The following is an 11408-nucleotide window of genomic DNA, read 5'->3' as shown; positions in this document are numbered from 1 at the left end:
CCTGCCCATGCAATTGTAACCCCTCTGTACAGTATGTTCACAAATAAAATAAAGTAAAAAAAATAGTTTATAAAGAATAGTTTTAGAGATTAGTGAATAATAATAGATACCAATTTCTATACTAGGACAGACTAAGCCAAAGCTGTCAATAAAAAGATGAAAATTTGAAAAAAAAAATAAAGAATTATTAAGAAGTCGGGTGCCAGAAATTCACACTTGTAATCCTAGCTATGTCAGATGGATAGATTAGGAGGACTGTAGCTAAAGGCTAGCCTGGGTAGAAAAGCTCACTACTATCCTCTGCGATTGAGAGCTGGACATAGTGGCAAACCCTTGTTAACACTAAATAAAACTTCCACTGTAGCCTTTTGGCCTGCCTACAAGAAAGCAACAGCAATTCTTCACTAGACTTCCTTTGAAATGGTACATTTGTGCTGTTCTCACTCCTAAAATGTTCTTCTTTCAAATTGTCCCTTTGGAACATGTCTCCAAAATAATTTCTATAACACACACAAAATTTTGTCCTATACTATACATATTTTTATGATTCTGATGACAAAAAGTTCATTTTTATTCCAAATAATCAACCTTGCATAGAGTTCTGACAACTGGACTAGGAGAAGCTGTTCTCTTTGTATGCTAATAGCTATTACAGTAATAGAGAAGGTAGTCCTGTCATCAATGTTGGTGACAATTGTGTGACGCAATAGTGGAAATGCTCACACCATGCTGTTTTTGTCATGATGTTTCTCGCAGTAACTCTACAGTAAAGTAGGATGTAGTTAATTATTTAAGGATCAAACAAAGAAATTGTAGGCAAGGTTCATATAAATAGTCATAGTAGAACTAAAAATTTAGGATAGTCATGCCTCAAAATCTTTTGGTCTAGGGGAATAGGAAAAACAATTAATTATACTTTAACTTCTCAGTATAGATTTTGTTAATATTGTCAGTATTCTTAAGGTTATTGGCTTGTTAAATATCTATTGCATTTAGGGATTTCTGCTTTAAATTTCTGAAAATTCAATACAATGTGCTTTTATAAGAATATATATTTTAATATTTTATTTAATATATTTAATAAATATATTTTATTTTATGCATAGCAGTAATATCCTAAAGTATTATTTATAGCATTTTATATCATAACTAATAAGTAATAAGTATCCATAAAATATGATTATATTGTCTTACAAGTATCATGCAGATAATGTTGCTGTGTTTTGTTTCTCTTTTTTTTTCTTCAAAACATTACTGATATTTTTCAAATGAGAAACTAGGGGCACAGTGTGTTGAGGTTACTTGTCTACTATCATAGATAGTAGCTATGGCAATTATATTAAAGGCAATGTGTTGTTTACATTAAAGATAACAATCAGTTGAATGTGGTATTTGTAGTGATTATCTGCCCATGTATCCTGAAAGTAGACATTCTAAAATGATACACATGACAAGATGCAAATTTGAGAAGATTCTTAATGTCATTCTAAAATATATTTGGCAAAATGTTTATGTATTCAGAAGGCTCCATTGATGGATTCCATTCAGAATTTACTTAATCAAGGGAGAAATAGAGGAGATGCCTGCTAGGTCAAGTCTTCTGTCAGGTATGCCCACTAAAATTAATGTCATGAAAGATTTAAGTAGGTTTTTAAAACCTGTTGAGGACACTACAGTTTGAACAATAAAAGAAGAAAACATACTATATTTCAGATTATTTCAGTAATCTCACCAGAAAGTTTATGAATTCTTTTTTTATTGTGAAAATACTGTACAGAGGGGTTACAATTACATGGGCAAGGTAATGACTACATTTCTTATCAAGCATTGTTGCCTTCTCCTTTGTTTCCCCTTCCTATCCTTTCCATCTCCCCACCCCTCCCCAAGTTGTAAAGTTCCTTTTTCAACAGAACATCTTGTACATCTCATTGTTGCAATGGGTCAACCTGTAGAAAGGTTAGACAAATGAGACTGCATGAAATTGCAGAGCTTCTGCTTGGCAAAGGAGCTTGCTAGCAAGATCAACAGAAAGTCTACGGACTGGGCGAAGATCTTCACTAGCCATACAACGGACAAGGGTCTCATATCTAAAATATACCTGGAACTCAAAAACCTAAATCCCCTACAACAAATCCTCAAAAAAAAAACAACTGCCCCCAAAATAAGTGGGCTAAAGTTTATGAATTGATCAGAAAATTTGCAAGTGTGCTAAGTTTTCCTGAATAAGGACCACATAGAGCTGCTTCTATGAAAGAAGTGCTGTTTCAAATATCTTTAGTTTGGTTCTTCATTATATTACCATTCAAAACCCAGTGCTGGAAGAGTGGGCATATGGAAAATTTTTATTGAAACAACTAATTGATTATCTGTACTAGGGAGGGAAGTAAAGGCTACCTGAAGCCTAAGTTTGTTTTGAGGGGGTTCATACTAGAGCTTTTAAAATAGTTAAGGTACTGTATTCTGTATTTCAAGTTCACAAAGTTGTAACTCCACAGTGAAGATTAGAAAAGAACTATAGCTATCCATGGGAGTTATTTCAAGATAGTAATTTGTTCATCTAGTATTCCCTATAAAAAATAGATGTAAAAAAAGTGGACTACCTTCTTGAAGGATGAATGACACATTCAGAAAACACATACCACACACACACGAACAACAACAACAAAAAACATCTGCTTTATGCTTCTTGATAGTGGTCATGGGAATTAGGCAAAGGTCAGAAATCTTTGTGATATGTCTGATTAATTCACAGCAAAGTTTACAGTACCTTATGTTTAGTACTTCTTGGAGGAGGAGGATATCCAAAGAATGAGGAATGTTCCCTGATGATCAAGTGATGCATTCTGGAGACATATAACATAATTGGATGTGTGACCCTTATCCTCCATAAGAATACAATTCTAGGGAGCAGGTTATTGCTGGAGAGTTTTTCATATTTAATGTTTTATATTTGTCAAGAATTCTTTCATCTATTCAGAAGGAAAAAAACAAGGAGATAATTTTGTTCGGCTAAGAATTGTGATAGAAATGATTTTCATTAAATTGAAGACATCTTTTGTTCTCTCTTTAATGTTCACTGATGTTTATGGAGAGAAAAAAATTGTGAAATAAACTACCATCATAATGGAGTTTTTATATTCAACTTTAAGTTCAGGATTTAAGTCTAAACATTAGATGAACGTTGTGCATAATATTAGCTCTAAGTTTTAAATTTTGGGGGAGCTGATGATGTTTTTCCTAATCAGCATGCATTGAAAAAAAATTGCCTTTAAGTTTCTTGATTAAATACATTATTCAGGTAGTTAAGTCTTCACAGATTTGTCATATGCATACTGAAGACTAAATGTGTGGCTTTCAGATTGGAATCAATTTCTTTTAGAGCAAGAGAATTTGAGAAGTGCTGGCCTTTTGGAAAGTTGGCTACTTACAATTAATTGTCTCTGAAAATAATTTTTTTCAAGTTGTATTAATTATCTTTAATATTGTGTAAGATAGGTCACAGCACTTGTCCTTGAGATGTCAATTCATTCATTACTCAATTGAATTTTACTCAAAGTAAAACTTTAGAAAAACATAACTAGTTTTAATTATTCCAATTTATTCCTGTGACCTATATATTCTAGCCTTATCATAATTCATGGTACATTAACATAATTAGTTAAAACAAATAAAGTTTTACTTTATTTACTTAAAATACATAGCATTTTACTCCATTTACTTTAGTGCTTAACTTTATGTTATTTTACTTTATTTACTTTCAATTATGTGTGCTTGTGTGTAAATATTTTTTAATACTTTTTTATTGTAAAGCTACCATACAATCTTGTATAGCAGAAGGTAATGACAATAAATATAGACAGATAGATATAGACATTATATTACAACCCCTTCCTGTAATTGTCTCAGAAATACTTTCCATCCAAGTACTAAATTGCATATATCCATATCTCTTCTTCAGATAGCTGGTTGTCAACCTTCACATTGAGAACCACGCTTTAAGTACAAAGAACACTGAGGGACAAGTCATGCACAAATCATAGTGTTGTTTTCTATTTGTTCCAGCCAACTACTTGTTCTTACAAATCAACCTACTTAATCTACTTATTTTAATAATGTACTTTTTGGGAGGGTGGGGGGTCTTGAACTCAGGGCCTGGGAGCTATCCCTTAACTCTTTTGCTCAAGGCTAATGCTCTACCACTTTGAACCACAATGCCGTTTCCAGTTTTCTAGTGGTTAACTGGAGATAAGAGTCTCAGGGACTTTCCTGCCCAGGCTGGCTTTGATCTGCTTCCTCAGTAGCTAGGATTACAGTCCTGAGCTACCAGGACCTGGCAAGTCTACTTATTTTTAACAGGTACTATACTGTTGTTCAAAATATAGACAGAGTTAGTACTACAAAGGATTCTAACAACTGCATTTTCAGTATTTATATGTTTTATGTAGTTTTTTCCCCCAACATTCCTGTCTGTTCCACATCTCTTAATTTAAGTATGTAATAATCTTTTTCTTCTTAATAATAAAAAATTTTTCAAGAAAAGTATATTTTCTAGAATTAATGAGAATGTTTCAGTGATTTGTGATAATAAGAAAGGTTTGATCATGCTTTATTAATCTTCCAGTCAGCTGAATCCTCAAGTGTCTCTGTTCTGTGGCATTTGAAAGATTAAGAGAATATGGTTTTATAAATATCTTAGCACAGGCAGATACTAGTTATGAACTACATTTTTAAATTATTGAAGTTTTTTCAGAAAAATATCTAGTTCATAGTTTTTTTTAAAGATTTTAATTAGTGAAGCCTATCTATGCTCATCAAAATATATTGCCTTTATTGTTTTTCTTTGAGCTTTCTGGTAACTTGTTTAATTTTTAACAATGGATTATTTTATTGAGCATATTCTCTTCTGTGAGTTATGCTTAACAAATACATAGGTGATTGAATCTTGAGAATTCATTGCATTAACTCTCAAATTTCATTGTGACATAATCTGTTTTTAGAGATTTTAATCTATTCAAATTTAATATATGCTTCACCAGTAATTCAGCAATTATTGTTATCTGTATGTATTTTTTGGCTTTGTTTATTTAAATCATTTGAAGAAGGAAATTGTCAGCAAAATGATTTTTCTTTTTTTTTCTATTGCCAGTTAATATGATTTTTCCCCTGAGGAGAAAATATTGTGCCTAAATACTGTGTCCATGCATAGGATTTGGATGGTTGTTATATAAATCATTTAGAAATCAGTTGGATATAAAGAGTTACATTATCCATATCAGAGAGGTAGGACTACAGAATCACTGTGGAATAAGAAAATGGTCTACAGTGGCCTATGAAAACTGCTGTTGAGACAGAAGTCTAAGAAATGGAAGGTTAAGTCAGAAGTATGAGACTCAGGACAACATTTCCGCAAAATATATCCTAAAGATGGGAAGCATGGCTCAATATCCAGTACCTATCTACCAAGTGTGAAGTCCTAATATTTTAAGCAGTAAAAAACAAATTAAAATTATTGTGAAGGTTATTATTCATCACCAACTTGATTGAATGAAGAAATACCTAAGAGATTTTTTTTGACTGTAAGGCATTCTGTCACATACATACACTACATAATATGATGTGAAAAATATCACATCATAAAAAGAAAGTTGAAGATTACACTGCATTTATTTAGCTTTTTGGGTTTTATTTTTTTCCACAATAACCATGTCATTAAGTCATATTTCTTTATTTGCTTTTACTAAAATATTTGATTTTGCTAAAATATGTAAGGGATGTGATCGTCTGTGAATTAAGTTACTTTGAAATTGATTTCACAGTCTTTTGAAAATGACAGTGTGCATTTATGTGCATAATCCAAGGTCATAGAATGTACATGATGATCTCTGACACAATATCTCATGGGGGAAAAGGAATTGCAATGGAAACAAGGAATACAAATAGACCAGTAAAGGTTAGAATTTAAATAAACTATTTAAAAAATATTCAAGAGGTTTAAGGTTATAGCATATTAGAGTATTGTATAGATCAGTGAGTGGTTTGAATCTCAGAAAATAATTATACTCTCTTAAGGAAATGCATTTATTCCAACAGCAAAGGAATGCATTCCTAATGTGGGGTGGCCTGATGCATTTCAACAGTGCTTTGTGAAATTACTGTCAGCAAAGGGTGAACTAATGCAAAGAAGAAATCAAAAGTAGGGAGAGAGGTTAGAAAATGTTAGTAATGTTTCAATTAGGGTTGATAAAGTCCAAACTAGAAAATATAGGTGAACAATCTACTTCATATCAGTGGGAATAGGAAAACAATATATAAAGAGAAATGGAAATAAATACAATAACAATAAATAAATATAAATAAAATAAATAAATAGAAAACAATATACCTAGGAAACTAATAGTAATTTTGAAAATTCTTTTACTGTTACTAGAAATATAGAAATATACTTAGCAGATATAGAAAAAAACAGATTTTTGAATTTTAGATAAACATCTCTGATAATTCTATAAAATACATGTCCTTATTGAGGAGAAACAATGAGAATAGATCAGGGTATTTTTCAGTAACTCACATGAAAACTATAATTCAAGATCTGATGGTACAAGATACTCATCTTGAAAGAGACCATGAGCAAGGACATTGTTTTGTTCAAAGGATATTTAATTGAAAAGGACAAATTGCCTTTTGTAATATTTAATTATTTGTGAAGTTGACACTTAAAAGTTTGTTGTATGAGTTTATATTTGTAAATGAAAAATTACAAAATTTATTATATTTTTATATAAAAATATAATATTTGATTCATTTAAATTTATAAACCACATATATAAAAATAAAATTGAATTTGAATTTTTTACTCAATCTTGACACATTCTACTAATTTAAAAGACTACTTAAAATCCTTTTCCATATAGTCTAGAATTATGATATAGTTCTAATAAATACCATACACTTTTCATCTTACACATAAGACAATGATATATTGAATCACTAATGCTATAGTTATACATTAAATACATTCTGCTATCACTTATATTTCAAAACCTGATGTAATCCAAATCTTTTAGAAAAAATACAAGATCTTTTTGTTGTATTCCCCTGTGAACTTTTTCTTTTGTAAAGAATTAAAAGAAAGCCCTGTTAATAACATCTTATGGAGAAATACTATCAATTATATGGTATGTTATTTTCCAGTATATCTAACATTTTCATCAGTAATTGAGAAATCAATATCATATTATTACAAAATTAAAAGTAGTATCTTATCACTCTGACAGACTAAATAGAATTTATTTTATTGATTCATTCCTTGAGGTACACTTAGGTTTAGCTGTACCCAAAGAAATAAGTATTAAAATTCCATAGAAATCAGTGTCAGATACCTGATATTAAAATTGATATAATATCATCCCTGAATACTATTATTCAATGTGTAGGAGATATATACAATTTGTTTTGTTTTTGTTTGCTTGTCTTGTAACAACTTTAAGCTTTTTAATCTATTTGAAGTATTTGTGTAATTAGTTCTTTGAAAACATGATTGGAAATTTTAAAAAAGAGCTAAACTTTTGATTTTTATTCAAAGAATCTTGAGATCTTATATTTCAAATATAAAGCAGATGGTCCAAAACATAGATATGCATTATTTAAGGAAGGGTTCTCTAGCCTATCTGAAAATTTTGGGGAATCAGAGCTATAATGTAGTATTCTCCATTTTTTAACATTCTCCATACTTGACTATACAAAATAGGATCTATAGGACTACAACATTAGCCTCACTGGAAAATTATCCAGAAATTCAAAATCCATGCCCACGGGAGTCAGAATCTTTATTTTTAAAAAACATATTTTAAAAGTGATGTGCAGAAAAGTTGCAGTTACATGAGTCAGGTAATGAGTACATTTCACTCATTCTCTCCCAGTTTTCCCCTCCCAACTTTCCTCCTCCTGAAGTTGTATAGTACATTTCCATCATAGTGTTTAGTGGATTTCATTGCTGAATTGGTTCACCCTTTGATCCACCATTTCTGTGCTTTCCCTTCCCTTCCCCAAATCAGATATACTCACATACAAGACAAAGGGTACAGAAATTAAAAAACAAAACAAAACAGCAACAGAAGGGAATAAACCAAAGCAAAACATAATAAGTAAAGAAAAAAATACAAATAATGTAATAAAGAACCTCTTTCTTCCATTTCCTGGAGTTCATTTTGATAAACATCATTTTATATGATTATATGCACATAGCTCTTGAGCTCTTGCGATCCTCTCCTAAGAACATCTTTCTTTGTTTTCAATGTGCTAATGTTTAGACTGCAATTTAATTAATCATGTCCAGGTGTAATTATTTGTCTTTTACTATCCCCTGGGTTTACTTGTAGATTTATAGAGACATTCAAGTTATTACAAATAAAGGAAAGCCGGGCGCCGGTGGCTCACGCCTGTAATCCTAGCTACTCAGGAGGCTGAGATCTGAGGATCGCGGTTCAAAGCCAGCCCGGGCAGGAAAGACTGTGAGACTCCTATCTCCAATTAACCACCAGAAAACCGGAAGTGGCGCTGTAGCTCAAGTGGTAGAGTGCTCGCCTTGAGCTGAAGAGCTGAGGGACAGCACCCAGGCCCAGAGTTCAAGCCCCACGACCGACAAAAAAAAAAAAAAAAAAAAACAAATAAGGGAAAACATGAACCTATGTTTCTTTGGGTCTGGCTTACTTTGCTTAGTATAATTTTTCTAAATCTTTCCATTTCCTTATGCATGGGCAATGCAATTCTTTCTGATGGAAGCACAGAATTCCATTGTGTATATGTAACAGATTTTCTTGATCCATTCGTCCATTGGGGGCATCTAGCCTGATTCCATATCTTGGTTATGGTAAACAGTGCTGCAATGAACATGTGTGCCAGTGACTTTAGTGCAACCAGGTTTGTGTTCAATTGGATAGATACCCAGGAATGGGGTTGCTGGGTCACAGGGAAGCTCTATGTTTAATCATTTGAGGAAACTCCATACTGCTTTCCAGAGTGGTTGAACAAGTTTACATTCCCACCAACAATGTAGCAGTATTCCTTTTTGAACAGATCCCCACTAGCATCTGTTATTGTTAGTTTTCTTGATAATAGCCATTCTAACTGGGGTGAGAAGAAATTTCAATGTTGTTTTGTTTGCATTTCTTTTACATGAAGAGATGTTACACATCTCTTCATATATCTATTGGCCATTCTTATTTCTTCTTTTTCAGAAGTATGTCTGTAGCTCATTTATTAATTGGGTTGTTTCTTTAAGAATTTGTTTTTGTGAAGTTTAATTTTTTGTGTTCCGAGTATATTTTAGATATGAGGCCCCTGTCTGATGCATAGCTAGTAAAGATCTTCTCTGGTTCTCCTGTCTTTCTATTTATCTTGCTGGCTGTGTCCTTTGCCATGCAGAAAACTCTTCAATTTGATTCAATACCAGTTATCTAGTCTTTGATTTGTCATATGTGATTCTGGATCTTTCCTTAGGAAGTTTTAATCTATGCCAAAGAGCCTAAGTGATTCCCCCATCCCTTCCTGTAATATTTTCAGGGTATCCGTTCTTACATTGAGGTTTTTTAAATTTATTTGCAGTTGATTCTTGTGCAGGGTGATAAATAAGGATATAACTTTGATTTTCTACTGTGTATAGCCAATTCTGTCAGCATTGGTTGTTGAAGAGTCTTTCTTCTATCCTGTGTTTTCAGCTTCTTTATCAAATATTAACTGGCTATAGGTCTGTGGGTTCATTTTTTGGGTCTTCAATTCTATTCTGCTGGTCCTCAGGTATATTCTTGTGCCAGTACCAAGCTGTTTTTATTACTACAGCTTTATAATAGAGTTTAAAGCTTGGTATTGATATTCCTCCAGAACTATTCTTCCTGCTTGGGATGTTTTTGCTATTCAGGGTCTTATATTATTCCATATGAATTTTTAGATTACTTCTTATGTATCATTGAAGAAAGTTGTTGGGATTTTGATGGGTATTGCATAGAACTTGTTGGTAGCTTTGGGCAAAATTTCCATTTTCACAATGTTAATCCTTCCAATCCAGGAACATGGGAGGTTTTTCCACTCCCTTAAATATGCTTTAATTTCATTTTTCCAGGTTTTTAAAGTTTATATCATAGAGTCCTTCACATCTGTGGTTCAGCTGATTTCTAGATATGTTTTTGAGGCTATTACAAAAGGAGTTGCTTTCCTGATTTCATTTACATTCTTATCATTGTTGGCATGTAGATAAGCTTCTGATTTTTGTGGGTTGATTTTATTTTGTTTTATTTTTATCTCTAGATTTTATGTTTTATTTTACTTATAGTAATTGAAAGCATTTTGGGAATTTTTGTGGGTTTAAAAAATTTTTTTTGTTATGAAGGTGCTATACAGAGGGGTTACAGTTACATAAGTAAGGTAATGAATGCATTTCTTGTCAAACATTGTTACCTGCTCCTTTGTTTTTCTCTCACTATTCCTCCTCCCCAACTCCTCTCCCCAACCCTCCCCCAAATGATAAAGTTCATGTCCAACCTAGTGTCTTGTGAGTATCACTTTTGCATTGCTTCACCCTTTGTCCTTGTTTCACCATTTTGTTATTCCCCTTCTCGTCCCCAAGTCAGATAAATATATATACAAGACCCAGGGTACCAGGATCACAGTGACTACAAGGGATAAACCAAAGGGAAAAAGAAAAAAATAAATAAAATGTTTATTGCAGCACCATTTATCATAGCTAAGATGTGGAACCAACCCAGATGCCCCTCAATAGATGAATGGATCAAGAAAATGTGGTATACATACACAGTGGAATTCTATGCTTCCATCAGAAAGAATGACATCATCCATTCATAAAGAAATGACAAGACTTGGAAAAACTCATAGTAAGTGAAGTAAGCCAAACCTAAAGGAACATAGGCTCCATGCTTTCCCTCATTTGCAATAATTAGTATAAGTCTAGGATAGTCCTAGCAGAGGATCAAAACAGCTCAATAGCTATGTACATATGATCATAAAAAATGATGCTAATTGAAATGAACTTCAAGATATGGAAGCAAAAGGTTATTTGTTGTTGTTGTTGACCTTGTCGTCAATGTATTGTAGGTTAATTTTATGCCCTGCTTCTTTGCCAAACTTTCAGATTAGCTCTAGTAACTTACAAGAGTTATCTATGGCACTCTTTAAGTAAAAGACCCTGTCATGTGCAAAGAGGTAGAGTTTTATATTTTGTTTCCCTGTTTGGGTCTCTGTCATATTTGTCTCTTGCCTTATTGTTCTAGCTAGTAATTACAGTACTATATTGAAAAGGAGTGAAGAGAACAGACATCCTTATCTCATTCCTGATTTTATAGGAAATGGTTTTTAACTTTTCACCATTGCCTACAATGCTGGTGGTAGGTACGTCA

This window comes from Dipodomys ordii, unplaced genomic scaffold (genome assembly GCF_000151885.1).
Source record: "Dipodomys ordii isolate 6190 unplaced genomic scaffold, Dord_2.0 Scaffold1, whole genome shotgun sequence".
In the NCBI taxonomy this organism is placed as follows: domain Eukaryota; kingdom Metazoa; phylum Chordata; class Mammalia; order Rodentia; family Heteromyidae; genus Dipodomys; species Dipodomys ordii.
This window is presented reverse-complemented; position numbering follows the sequence as displayed.